General features: G+C 46.2%; 1 protein-coding gene across 4 annotated transcripts in view; it reads right to left on the bottom strand.

Moving 5' to 3' along the window:
* The window catches only part of ETV6 (ETS variant transcription factor 6), a 288,749-nt gene that overhangs the window by 267,744 nt on the left and 5,995 nt on the right, over positions 1–15,010 (bottom strand).

Raw genomic sequence — 15,010 nt, forward strand, 5'->3', positions numbered from 1 at the left:
GAAAAAGGGTAAGAGACTGCAAAGATGAGCAAGTGGGCACCAGGGTATGTGAATGCCCGGTCCTGGGATAGAGCAAACCTGTTTTTGGGGAATTCACATCAGCACACCCTACTGCTTGGTGTTTTGCTTTTGTTTTTACTTTTTGGCTGTACAGCTCAGCATGCGAGAGCTTAGTTCCCTAACCAGGGATTGAACCCATGCCCCCTGCAGTGGAAGCAGATAGTCTTAACTACTGAAGAGAATTCCCAGCACACCCTGTTTTAAAGGTTCACAAACCAGACATTATGTGGCTGGAGGGCAAGGGTTTATTATATTCTGGGAAGAAGCATGCATGATGAAATGAAGAAGAAAATCTTATTTTAATAAAGAGAAAGAAGATTCACATCTGAATAGAACATGGGAAGTGCTCCCCAAAATAACTTTACTGGGAGAAGAAAGACCGGGGGAAGATGAGGAGGGACCTGGGAACTGAACGGGAAAGCTGTGTCGGCTAAGAATAGAGACAGAAGGAAACACTGGGCCCCAGGAGATAGAGATGCTAAGGAAGAAGACTCAGGCCGGCCAGCCTGGGAATCCAGGGATAATTATCCTATTGTGTAAGAGGCTGTACAGCCATGGCCTGAGCAAAGAAAAAGAAAAAGTCCGTCTCTTCCTACTCCCCAACTTCTTTTCAATCACACTTCAAAGTCACTTATGACACAAGCTTGAGATTGGCTCCTGCAGGTCTTAAAGAATTTGACTACTAGCTGAGAACAGCATTCTGATGTTCTGGGAATGCATGTGGGTTGAATGTGGTGTTGGAACCCAAGTAAAGCCCAGGAAAAGGAAAGTGAATTTATGTAAAACTCCTCTGCCTTTTTTTTTGTTCGTTTTTGGGGCAAAACTCTTTAAAGGAGTGAATGTGTGTGTATATGTGTTTGTGTACATGCATGAGTGTGTGTGTACACACTTAGCTGTTTTTGTTTAGTCGCCAAGTTGCGCCCGACTCTTCTACAACCCCATTGGACCAAAGTCCACCAGGCTCCTCTGTCCATGAGATTTCCCAGGCAAGAATACTAGAACGGCTTGCCATTTCCTTCTCCAGAGATCTTGCCGACTTAGGGATTGAACCAGGTTCTCCTGCGTTGGCACGCGGATTCACTTAGACCCAATTTCAAATTCCCTGCAGAGTCTGGGGGAGAATGGACACATGTATGTATACGTGTGACTGAGTTCCTTTGCTGTCCAGCTGAAACTATCACAACATTGTTAATCAGCTATATATACTTTGATACAAAATAAAAAGTTAAAAAAAAAATAATAAAGCTCTTAGAATAGTGCTAAGCACCTAAGAGAAAGTCTCCTGCAAAGTGAGAGTTGCAAAGAGTTGTGGGGGTCTGAAAACATGGCCCTGAGGTCTGTCCAACATGGCTGGAGAAAAGCCAAGTTCAAGAGCACCCCAGACAACTGCCTGCCATCTCAGAGTGCAGGACCTGCCAGAGGAATCAGGCTGCTGGCCAAGCAGTCCAACATCCTGCTCTGAAGATGGCCAGGGAGAATACTGTGAGTGTTGAACAGAGGGAACACACCTGACTGGGCAAGCACGCAATCTGATACCTCGGGAGAGAGCTTCTTCCTGATCGCAGCCCATGATCGGATTCTGCCCTAAAGCAGAAGGCTTAAGTGTCCTTGCAAATTTCATTCAGAAGAAAGACAAACAGACTCACTCATCCTTCTTGATACCAGCCAAGGGTGGTAGAAATGGAGGAAGTACAGAGCGCGGTGTCTTTGGTCACCAAGTGTCACCTTGGCCACACTGGTGGGCCGGCTGGCAGGAAGCCTGTTCCTCAACAGGCCTAATCTCACGCGATTTTCTTTTCGACAAGAGCTAAACTGTTAAAATATCTGTAAGCCTTGCCACATAAAACGAAAAACACTGAGAAGTCCTTTATCAGATCAAATGTCACAATTTAGGGTTTGGAAAATATGATAACTCCTGGTGGAGGGGGATGCCTCGCCCACACAATTGCATGGCATTGGTTACTTCATTCCTGTTTCTATTTCAACAGCTCCCTAAGGAACACGTCCTGAAATCTTCCTCCGGGCAGGTCAATTTTTAAGCAACTTCAAGTGAAAACAGTGACTGATGGCCCTAAAGATAGTCACAGAAGTTGGAAAGTTCATCTTGAGCAGGTTGCTAGAGTAGGACCATAATTCCTTCCAGGACTAGAAGGCAGAGAATCCTAAGACTAGATGGTTTGCGTTAATTCTCAAGAACCCAGCTCTCCTCACTGCTAAGCACAGGTTCCCAAGTCCCCAGAAGAGTAAGCTTACCGTTGGGTCTGGTAAGGCTGGAAGGGAGAGAGAGGAAGTGGACGAGAAGGGAACGGCCTCTCCATCAATAGTCTTGGCAGTGGAGACACTAGACCAGGAGGACAATGGCAGGAGGAAATTTGACACCACCACGTCATCCAGGTATGAGCTGTAGGAGCCAAGTGTTCTGAAAAGGCACACCCTTCATGACCTCAGCAGTATCATAGATGTGCCTATTCATTGGGAACATGTGGACCTATGGGCTTCCCTGGTGGCTCAGTGGTAAAGAACCCACCTGCCAACTCAGGAAAGGTGACTTGGATCCCTGGGTCAGGAAGTTCCCCTGGAGGAGGAAATGGCAACCCACTCTAGTATTCTTGCCTGGAAAATTCCACAGACAGAGAGGAGCCTGGCGGGCTACAGTCCATGGGGTTGCAAAGAGTTAGCCATGACTGAAGCGACTTAGCACGCATGCTGACTGTGCAAGGTTTTCAACTTAATACTTTTCATATGTAGCACAGAGCCTAGCAACCACCAAGCACATAAAGAAGCTTAATAAATATTTGCTGATTTAAAAAATTCAATTTAAATAAAGGACACTGGATCTTCTCTATACCAGGCACGGCTCTGCACAATGAGAAGAGAGAATGAATCCATTCATCAATCTCTTGCTCTCAGTGTGTTTTCACTTCAGCTAGAGGATGATACACAATTAAACTATAACGGGACCAGTGCCAGTAATGAGACAAGTTCAGTGACTTTGAAGGATGATGTACCCAACAGCACCAGGGAACGCTTAAGATGACAAGTTGCTACCAGGCAGCAGAAGGACTTGTGCAAGACTCCAGGCGTAAAAGTTCATCGTGTGCAACACAGCACTGTAAAAATTAAAATAATAATAATAATAATAAAAGTTCATCATGTGGTTTGGGAGGAGGGCAGGTACTGGTTGGAGTACAATGTGGAATGGGGGTGGGGGGAGTGGAGATGATTCTAGAAAGTCAGCCTGTCCAAGGCCTCGCTGCCATGATAAACAGCTGGGCTGCATTTTGAACTGCAGTGTCAGAAAGAACGTGATCAATTTCTTATCTACAATGAATCATTTTGGGGACTTCCCTGGTGGTCCAGTGGTTAATAATCTGGCTTGCAATCCAGGGGACGTGGGTTTGATCCCTGGTTGGGGAACTAAGATCCCACATGCCTGTGGAGCAACTAAGCCCATGCACCGCCATGAAAAATCCTGCATAATACAACAATGATCCCATGTGTCGCAACTATGGCCTGATGCAGCTAAATAAACAAAAAAAAATTATTCTGGGTTGGTTTCGAAGGAGCAGGAAGTGGAGGTAGGAGGACCAGATGGGAGACAGCTGAAGAGTCCAGGGCCAGAGGGAAGACAGCGCTAGTCAGGATGGAGAAGAAAGGACAGCACAAGATACATGGGGTGTGGACTGCACAGGATCCAGAAGTGTGGAGAAGCAACTGTGGATGAGTCCGTGAGTGCTCCATGGACCGGAGGACAGTCATCACTCACTCCCCATGTCTTGGATGGCTTTGTGGCCACACTGGCCTTTGAAGAATGAGGCAGAGGTGACTTGGCAGAACTATTATTACTATGCTCGTCCTGGCTCTTCTCCCTGTGATTCGAATCCTGAACAGTTTTCTTTAGCTCTATCTTTACATGCTACAATTCTTAGATTCTTTTAACAGAAATCTCCACCAAGAAAAGTTACCATCTTCTCTCTCCTTAATCCTGCTCATCAACACCTCTGACCTATGTGAGACAAAAATAAGTAAATAAAAAACAATAATAATAAGGTATTGCCAGACTAGCAAACTGATCCAGGCAGGGGATTATAACAGACGCCTGTTTTTCAACACAGCAGCTGTGAACACAGTAGAAGCATGGCAACCTAGTAACAAGAAAGCGTGCTCATTAAAATCCAATAGTAGCAGAAATTGGCATGGACCAATTTCCAGCTATGTCACCTGAATGTGACAAGAAATTCAAATAAGATTTGACACATAAGAGGAACTCTGCTTCGCTGAACTTGGAACATAGATGTTAGTTTGCTTATTGGGAGGTGATTCTAAAACCTTAAGGCAGCTATTATTCACACAGGGTGTTACCATGAACATTAACTAAAGCTTTTTGAAGTTTGGTTGATTCACACACTGTACTGACCGAATACCGCTTCATTTAAGCCAGCTTAAAAAACCAACAACCAAAACATATCCCAGTGGAGAAAGTGGACACTGACATAGGAGCAAATAAAAAACATTTAAAATTATCTTTTCAAGATATATGCAGCCCAGTGTTATAGCAGGACTATTTACGATAGCCAAGACACGTGTCCATCAATGGATGAATGGATAAAGAAGATGTGGTACAATGGAATACCACTCAGCCATAAAAAAGAATGAAATAATGCCATTTGCAGCAACATGAACAGATCTAGAAATTATACTAAAGTGAAGTCAGAGAAAGATAAATATTATATGACATCATCACATATATGTGGAATCTAAAAAAATATAAATGAACTATTTATAAAACAGAAACAGACTCACAGACAGAAAACAAACTTATGATTCCCAAAGGGGAAAGGGGGAAAGGGATAAATTAGGAGTCTGAGATTAACAGATATACATTATTACAAAATAAACAAGAATTTACTGCATAGCACAAGAAATTATATTCAGTATCTTCTAATAACCTATAAAGGAAAAGAATCGGAAAAAAGAATATACACACGTATACACATACATACATGTATAACCAAATCACCTTGCTATACACCTGAAACCACAATATTGTAAATCAACTACGAAAGAAAGTGAAAGTGTTAGTTGCTCAGTTGTGTCTGACTCTTTGTGACCCCATGGACTGTAGCCCGCTAGGCTCCTCTGTCCATGGGATTCTGCAGGCAAGAATACTGGAGTGGGTAGCTATTCCCTTCTCCAGGAGATCTTCCCGACAAAGGGATCAAACCTAGATCTCCTGCACTGCAGGCAGATTCTTTACCTTCTGAGCCACCAGGGACCTTGATTTTAAAAATTATCTTTTCAGTTCATTCACCACTGAAAATACACACACACCCACCCTACCAACATATAAGCACCACAGGCAAACTGTTTCATAGCTGCAATATGTACACATTACCTTTTCAGACCAGACCAGGGTGATGCTCTCAGAAACAGCTTGTTAACAACCCCTCGCATTGCTGTTTAACAATCCGTTTATAGCCCATCAGAAAGCCAGCCCTCCAAGGAGAAGTATTTTACATCTACATATAAGATTTCTCTGTCACAAGGCTGGGATTCATGCAATCTTTCACTCTATAAACTGGAAAACAGATTATGCCATAATTTCTGGGACATATGATTCTATGCACATGCAATACACACATATATACAGAGTCACAAGAAGAAACCCCTGGAATAAAAGCAGAATGACATCCAAGAAGGCACAAGCCATCCCATATAGTCCCGACTAGGATTAAAAATAGTGCAGAAAGGCTTGGTGTCAGCTACCCTTGCACTGTTCCCACTAGAACACGCTGATTCTAACCTCCAGTGTTAGTTTTCAAGCTTCAGCCTTCAGTAACTTTACAGAGAAACCTTTCCCTGACTCAAAGGAGCTACGCTGCAGGCTTTGGACAGTGTAGCAATAGTTCAATGCACTTCAGCTATGAGGCCATTAATGTACACAAGATGCAAGCAAAGAGTGAACCTGAAATTGTGACTTTTCCCCCAAAGCCGAACATGTGTGCCCTGGGACACTCGGACCAGTTGAGAGATTACCTTTCTGGCAAACAGCATAACAGAAACCCTTGATATGCCAAGTACCATCAACTGCCTAGGAGCAGCCAGCTGAACCCACACTTGCCTCACTGTGCCTGGGAAAGTGTGTGGTCAAAACTTGCCCAACGTGGCACAATCTTGTCAACACAGCCCCACGTGGGATCCCAGTAGGATGAAGAGAAGAGGTAAACTTAGGGTTTACAAGACCTAAGTCTTGTAAGAATCAGACACCACTCTAGGGGCCAGAGCTGTGAAGTGGATTTTTTCTAATAATCCACTTGGTATGTAAGCTGGCAGTCCACAAATATGTGCATTGGGAAAAAGGAGATTTGCCCAAACTAGACTCACCCTAAAACAGACCCAAATAAGAAACAGGAGGTGTTGTGAACTCATTTCTCACCTGTAACCTAGATAAAATTAACCAAGAGGCCAGACGACTATACTCACATTCTCCCACACCCATCCCCTTCGCAGTAAACCTTTAAAGACCACAGTTGAAATGGAAACGTACCCAGAACCATTTTCCCCTTAAACCGGACTGTTCAACACCATGGCTAACCACAAAAGCACATGCAGGCATTCCCCCTACCTTAACAGAAGCTCCATTTGGCCATTTTTACCAAGGTTTTCAAGACAGACGAATTCTCAGAAGAGCCAGCTCAGGTTAAGAGTGACTGGTGCCCGGGGGCCCACCTCTTCCCTCTGCTGGAATAACAGGGCCTTTCGGTGGGGTCTGCCTGGCTTTCTGCCTTTTTCCCTTCTTGCATTTTTAAGTCTTTTTAAGTGCCACCCATCTCCAAGCAAGGCCCGCAGCCCTGTACCAAGAAAGGAGAAATAAATCTCCTGCCATCGATGTCAGTGGTTCTTTATGCATTTTTCTAGGATAGGGAGCTTAGAAGAGCCAAGGTGCCAGGGAGGGTGGGAGCACATAGACGGGTGTACTAATAGGTGCCCTATTTGAGGTGTAACCCAACACCCATCTCCCTCCCATCTGGCTCAAAGTTAAAGATCCCCTTGCAGCATGCTGAAAAAGATTAGAGGATCATCACTCCAGTCTTTCTGGGCTCGCCAGCATTCCCCCTGAATTCCATCGTGTTCAAAAACTGCGTCTGACCCACAGGGGACTCCTGCCACCAAGCAGCACGCTCACCGCTCACACAGCCTGGCCAGGAGCACAGAGCCTCGGAGACACAAGAGAGCAGCATGCCAGCTTCAGAGGGCGAGCCTTTGTTTCCTGGTTCTCAGGGCAAAGACTCTTTGCCTTCCCAACAAGTATGGTCTCTCCTTCCACCTCAGCCTAAAGCATTCAAGTCAGCAGACCCAAGGAAGGACCAGGGGTATGTGAAAGTGAAAGCCACTCAGTCTTGTCTGACTCTTTGCGACCCCATGGACTGTATAGTCCATGGAATTCTCCAGGCCAGAATACTGGAGTGGGTAGCCTTTCCCTTCTCCAGGGGATCCTCCCAACCCAGGGATCGAACCCAGGTCTCCCGCATTGCAGGCGGATTCCTTACCAGCTGAGCCACAAGGGAAGCCCTGGACAGAGTCAAATACGGAGCTGGCAGCTTGCCAGGGAATCTGAGCTGTTGTCAGCTACATCAGGTCATTCAGGTCTCCACATCCAGGAGAAGAGGGGAACTCACCCAGACGGGGGAGCCCTTTGTTATTCAGATTTCATCCCCAAACGATGGCTCTCCCCCCCAGTTCACCGAGGCTCAGAGACAGGCTAGATTAAGAGGCATGAAGTGAGAGTGACCCTGAAGGGATGTCCCTGCAGGGTCCCCACCAGGGACCCTGCTGTCCCTGCCCATCACTGGCCATGACTATCAAGGCTGTTAGGAGAGCCACTGTCTCCAAGCAGAACACCAGTCAAGTGAACTCCTGACCTGGATTTTTAAAATCTCCCAGATCGTAAGTCAAAAGGAGGATACGGTAACTACAAAATGCACCCGGGATCCCTTCACATGCCCACTTCTCAAAACCAGATGTACCCACTCTGGGGCAGGAAGCTGGACACGAGCGCACCCACAGAGGCCCAAGAAAAGAGAACTCACTTCTGTCCCTGGGGGTGCCGGCCAGTGATCACAAGCCTGCACACGAGAAGACAGAGCAGGACCAGATGGCTGAGTCAGGAGACGCTACCCTGTGGTTTGCTCCGGCAGGAGGCTGATATGATGTTCAAGGATAGTGTCTGGGAAAGATATACGGTCTAGAACAATGAAGGAAGGAAGTAACGTGGGAAAAAAAAACGTTGCCTTCCCTTGTGCAAAATCCCCAGAGAAGCCCAGAAAGGTGCTCAGGAAACGCTTGCTCCTCTTTCATCAAGTCTCGGGTACAGCTCCTCTTGCCCACACCAGTGGCAGATCTATTTCTTCAAGTACTAATTATTAGCTATTAGGAGCCTTTGGATGATACTGGTTCCAAATTTTCTCTTGACCTGGAATCTTCAACAGGGACCCCAGGGATGCCTGTTCTTGGCACACTAGAGTCTGGCAGGTACATGCGAGGCCACCACTGCACACCTAGACCCACACGGGTGACTTCAGAGACTGACAAGCTGTTCTTGGGGGGCTGACTTTTAAGTTACAATGCAGATTTCTATCTGTAGCTCACTTCTTTCCGGAAATACTTGAGAGTCAGTATCTCAACTTTGTTGCTTCCTCGCAGAGGGGATGTGACAGAATCGGGGATTACTGACCTCATGATACAGAAAAGTCTTCAGAAAGATAAAGTCACCAGGTCCCATCATAACCCACTGGAGAGTGCACAGACAGCTGAGCAGAAAATCACCAACAGGGCGAGGGCAGAGGAACCGGGTCTCTCTCCAGACCTAAGCTCTGTCCTCAACAGCTTAAAAGTGCCTACACCTGCTTCCAGGAGTCAACACAGGAGGCCTTGAACATTCTCTACAGTATTCTCAAAAAGGGCCATTTTGGGACTTCCCTGGTGGTCCAGTGGTTAAGACTCCACTCTCCCAAAGCAGGGGACCCAGGTTTGATCTCTGGTCAGGGAACTAGGTCTAACATGCCGCAACTAAGACCTGGAGCAGCCAAATAAATTTTTTTCGAAGGCGGGGGGCGGGGGGGGGGGAGGTTTTGCAGGCTCCATGTCATCTTCTCATTTAACATGGATATACAGCAGAAAACTCAGGAACACACTGTAAGTCCACAGCAAAAGGAATCACAGCTGCTGATAACAAATACTTCAGCCTCCCTGCATGCATGCTAAGTCACATCAGTCGTGTCTGACTCTTTGCGACCTCATGGACTGTAGCCTGACAGGCTCCTCTGTTCATGGGATTCTCCAGGCAAGAATACTGGAGTAGGTAGCCATTTCCTTCTCCAGGGGATCTTCCCGACCCAGGGATCAAATCCACATCTCTTACATCTCCTGTACTGGCAAGAACTTTCTTTATCACTAGCACCACCTGGGAAGGCCCCCAACCCCCAGCCTCCCTTAACCTCTACAACAAATCAAGGTTCCCTGATACCCGAAAGTTACAAATTTAGCTTCTTCAAATTCTCCCATTTAAACCTCCAAGAAGAACCATCTACTTCAGACTCTTGGAACCAGAAAATTCACCATCTACTGCAAACAGTGTCTGCTCTGTGGTCAGACAGCCACGGGGCTGCCTGCCACACAAAAGCAGACTGAAGAATGGATGCTCCCTCCGGAGTCTCGTCCCGGTTGCAAATAATAAGTAACTGTATGAACGAGCAGATCCTTTAATAGGTTTGAATACTTGAGGGCTGAGTAATAATGCCCATCAGAGGCACTGCACAGTATTTGCAGGCTTCGGGTTTTTTTCCTTTCATCTCTGGAAACTTATTCAGAACCATGCGAGCTATTCCCTCACAATTTTAAGATGCAAGCGGCATCTGTTTCGACCATGTAATTGCAGTTGGCTCGTCTCTTCTGTTGTTGAGGCTTGTATTCAATGAGAGTCAAAAATCGGAGCTTTGCTGAGAGCTGACTGAGTAACCCCAAGCCTGGGAGAAGCTCAAAGGGACAGTGACAAGAGCCCTGGCTGGGAGTCAGCCAACCTAAGAGGCCTGGAGGTTCAGGCAGGGCCAAGAACCAGCCACGGGAGCTCTAGCAATACCAGGATGTCTCTGGCCTCTGTTTTCCCAACGATGTAATGTTGGGAAAATTACAGGACTAGAAAATCTCTCACCCCTTCTAGATTCCTCTGATGGGAGGATATACAAAGAGAGAGAAGAACTACATTTTGCTTTGCTTTGAACAATGTTAAGGCACTGCCAACAGCCTTCAAGGACTGTTTTTTGCTTGTTTAAAGATTTTTTTGAGTTGGTCCATTTTTTAAATTCGTTATTGAATGTGTTATACTACTGCTTCTGTTTTATGTTTTGGTTTTTTGGCCCCGTGGCACGTGGGATCTTAGCTCCCCAACCAGGGATCGAACCCACAACCCCCTGCGCTGGAAGATGAAGTCTTAAGCACTGGACAGCCAGGTAAGTCCTGTGATAGATATTTTTATTACCACTTCAGATGACTTACCAGGTTCAAGCTTAAGATGAACAAGTTAGGGGATAGGAGAGAGGTTCAGGAGGGAGGGAGGTTCAAGACGGAGGGGATATATGTATACAAATAGCTGACTCCATTGTACAGCAGAAACCAACACAACATTGTAAAGCAATTATACTCTAATAAAAAAATTTTTTTAATGAATACGTTTAAGAAGCAAGATTCACACTCAGGTCTATCTACTCCAGGGTCTGTCCTTCCCCTAGAAGCCCTTCATGGTACAGCAATGACTGGTACCCTCTTCTCAAGAACTTACAATCCCCTTAAGGGAAATCAGCATTACAGATAAGAACCAATGAACAGCTATCAGGCAGAATAAAATGCAAATCAAACTCTGAAACAGCGGTGATTACGATGACAGTGCTCACATCCCTATGCGCCGGCACCCACAGCGCTCACACCAGAGGGACCGCACACCCTTTGCGGGTCATTCAGGAAATCAGATCGTTTTCCGTGTGTCTGACTCCCACATACAAAGGGAAAACACCCCCGGGGAACACACAAAGTCTGCTGAACGTGCAGATTTATTGAGTAGCTCTTTCCTGTCTTCACTGGAGAGGAAAGTAATATGTTTCGTAAGTCACTGGTCCAGATAACCGAAGTGTAGCCTTTTTAAAAGGTAACGTTATTTCTATGCCAGCCCTGTTCGTTGGCTAGCTTTCCAAAATGCACAACACTATTTCCTCACTTCCTAAACCTCATAAAGACTGTCTTTAACGTGGAGGTCATAATGATGATCATTAATACCATCAGTCATTGTGTGGTGCCAGACAAACCGGTTTCACTCTCTAGACAGGAGTCCCCACGACGAAGCTGGGCTGAGTTATTGTCTGCTTTTTGTCAACTTTCCTGGTGTCAGTGGGACACGGCCCTGGGATCATGAACACCTGACTGACTCTGGCTCAGCTACGAACAGCAATGTGATCTCAGGCAGGTGTTTTTTTTCATTTTTTAAAATTGGGTATAGTTGCTTTACAGTGTTCTGTTAGTTTCTGCCATACACAGAAGAGAATCAGCTGTATGTATACATATACCACTTCCTCTTGGACCTCCCTCCCACCCCATTCCAGTCCCCTCCGCCCTGCTGGTCACCACAGAGCACTGAGCTGAGCTCCCTGTGCTATATAGCAGGTTCCCACTAGCTCTCTCTTTTATACATGGTAGTGTATATACGTCAATCCCAACCTGCCTATTCATCCCCTACCGTGTTCATACTGGTTTTCTAAGGCTGTACCTCCGTTCCTGCCCTGCAAATAGATTCATCTGTACCAGCTTTTAAGATTTCACATGCACGTTACTATACAATATTTGTTTTCCTCTTTCTGACTTACTTCACTCTGTTTGACAGACTCTAGGTCCATCCACGTCACTAAAGATGACCCAATTTTGTTCCTTTTTATGGCTGAGTAATAGTCCATTGTAAATATGTACCACATCTCTACCCATTTCAGGCAGACTACTGAAATGCTATAAGAAATGGCAACACACTCCAGCGTTCTTGCCTGGAAAATCCCATGGAGCCTGGGAGGCTACAGTCCACGGGGTCACAGAGTCAGACACGACTAAGCACACACACACATCTAAATACTGCAGGATTCAGTTGCCTCCTCTGTTTCATGAGAACTGGGACTTAGAGTTTCTTAATCCCTCAACTCCCTCCACACCGTACTCTGTCTGCTTCCTTCGCTACATCTGCTCTCAAGACAGGCTTCGTGAAAGCTGCTCAAATCCAGAAATGCATCAAGTCAGAGGGCCCACAGCCTGTCTTCAGGAAATCAGAACAAGGGCAGTGGCATCAGGTTATCAGGAGAGAGGAAAACAAAAAAGACGATTCCTTTGGTGGTGGGGGAAATCAGGGAATCCCTGAAGCGACATCAGACAGATTCCAAGAAATCACACAGTATCTTTAGATGAGCGAAAGGGATGGGTTTTTAAAAATTTTTTAATTGGAGGATAATTGCTTTACAATATTGTATTGGTTTCTGCCACACATCAACATGAATCAGCCACAGGCATACATATGACCCCTCCCGTCTTGAACCTTCCACCTTATCCCACTCCGCTAGGTCGTCACAGAGCACAGGTTTGAGCTCCCTGCATTGTACAGCAAACTAAGAGGGAAGGTCTCTAAAACGTACTGCATTCATGAACTGTGTAAAAATTTTTAAATTGGAAAAAAATAAAAAGCAGTGGAAGGAGAGACTGAGGAAGGTATGACCAAGGTGTCTGGCTCCCATGGCCCCAGCCTGTCACCCACCTGATCACATGACAATGGCATAAGGAGTTACTGGGGGAATGTTGCGGGCTTCCCAGATGACGCTAAAGAACCTGCCTGCCAATGCAGGAGACTTAAGAGACGTGGGTTTGATCCCTGGGTCAGGACGATCCCCGGGAGGAGGGCAAGGCAACTCACTCTGGTATTCTTGCCTGGAGAATCCCATGGACAGAGGAGCCTGGCAGGCTATGGTCCATGTGGTCGCAAAGAGTCTAACACGACTGAAGCGACTTAGCACACACAGACGGGAAAGTAGAGAGGGGAAAGGTTTCTAAGAAAAACATGAAAAGGGCCCAAATGAACCCACCCAAATACAAAGCATCACAAGACAACATCAGGGATTGGTGTAGAAACAGGACACCTGGACATCCATTCCAGGGAGGGTGCTGTGTGCAAAGTGACCATCTGGCTACCTTGCCCCCAGAGGGCTGGTTAGGAACCACCCACCCAAGCAGAAGGAGACCTCCCTGCCAGCTCTATTCCCGCCTCTCAGCTTGGCCTGTGGGAAGCGCCACCATCACCCCATCGCTCTCAGTTCTCTAACTTTCTTCACAAAGGAGGCTGGCCTTGAGACTGGGGTCAGGAGGGAAGGTAGATGCTGCCCTGAGCTTCTCCATGCACAGCCTGGGAGATGGCAGGCCAACACATCGCTTAACTGCTGCAGGCTCCTCTTCTGTAAAATAGGGAGAAAATCTGCCTCCCAGAGGGAGTTGTGAAGAAGAAATAAGATAATGCACATAAAACACTTAGTCTGAGGACTGGCACACAGCAGGATCCAATAAGTGATGGTAGTAGAGATGGAGGACGAGGAGAAAGAAGAAATGCAGGATGGATGACCTCCAGAGCAGCACGCAAACCCCTTTAATTACCTAGACTTATATCATTGAACCATACACATGACCATACATAAAATAGATAGCCAGTGGGAGTTTGATGTATGAAGCGAGGCACCCAAAGCTCAAGAAGATCTGGAGGGATGGGGTGGAGAGGGAGGTGGGAAAGGGGGTTCAGGAGGGAGGGGACATATATATGCCTATGCATCCAATGTATGGCAAAAACCATTATAAAAAACCATTATAACATTGTAAAGTAATTATCCTCCAATTAAAATTTTATAAAAGGAAGTGAAAAGTGAGAGTGTTAGTTGCTTAGTCATGTCTGACTCTTTGCAACCCCATGGACTGTAGCCCAAGCGGCTCCTCTGTCCGTGGAATTCTCCAGGTAAGAAAACTAGAGTGGGTTGCCATGCCCTTCTCCAGGAGATCTTCCCAACCCAGGGATCGAACCTGGATCTCCTGTACTGCAGGTGGATTCTTTACTCTCTGAGCCACCAGAGAAGCCCATCGAGACTTTAGAAAGCTCCCAAAATGCAGGTGTTCCAGTTTAGTCCACAGACCTGACTGAGCAGTCTGTGCTTCTAGGGGGTTCATACCTAACACACACAGACTAATGCCTCATCGCCCTTTCCACCCATACTCCCCAAATTCCAGATCATTAGCCCAGGGGTCCCCAACGTCCAGGATCTAATGCTGATGATCTGTGGTGGAGCTGATGTAACAATAATAAAGTCCACAGTGAATGAAATGTGCTTCAGTCATCCCAAAACCACCCACCACCACCACCACGCGCCCATCCCCCATCTGCGGAAAAAGTGTCTTCCACAAAGCTGGTGCTTGGTGCCAAAAAGACTGGGGACACTGCCTCAAACAGAGACCAGGCTGAACCATATACTTTCACTAAGAAGAAAAGACTGATCAAGCAAATTAGCAGAGCAAATAACACATGGGTGGTACTATTTTGATGCAGAAGGCACCGTCTTGAGCACACAGCATCCGTCATTTCTAATCAGAGGATGGTGTGGACACGTCATTTCTGCCTGTTCATGGAGGCGCAGACTGAGATGCCCCCAGAAAGCCACATTTATTAGGCTGGTTTCTGTATGTTCCGAAATCAACAAAAATGTGTTTGTTTTTTAATAGGCTGCCATTCTAACTTTAGTCTTTCTCTCCCCAAATACTAGGTTTGGCAGCGAATGGTCTTTATGACGGGTCCCTCCTGGCATGGGAACCCCGCATCAACTTACACTCATTCTAT

This window comes from Bos taurus, chromosome 5 (genome assembly GCF_002263795.3).
Source record: "Bos taurus isolate L1 Dominette 01449 registration number 42190680 breed Hereford chromosome 5, ARS-UCD2.0, whole genome shotgun sequence".
NCBI classification, from domain to species: domain Eukaryota; kingdom Metazoa; phylum Chordata; class Mammalia; order Artiodactyla; family Bovidae; genus Bos; species Bos taurus.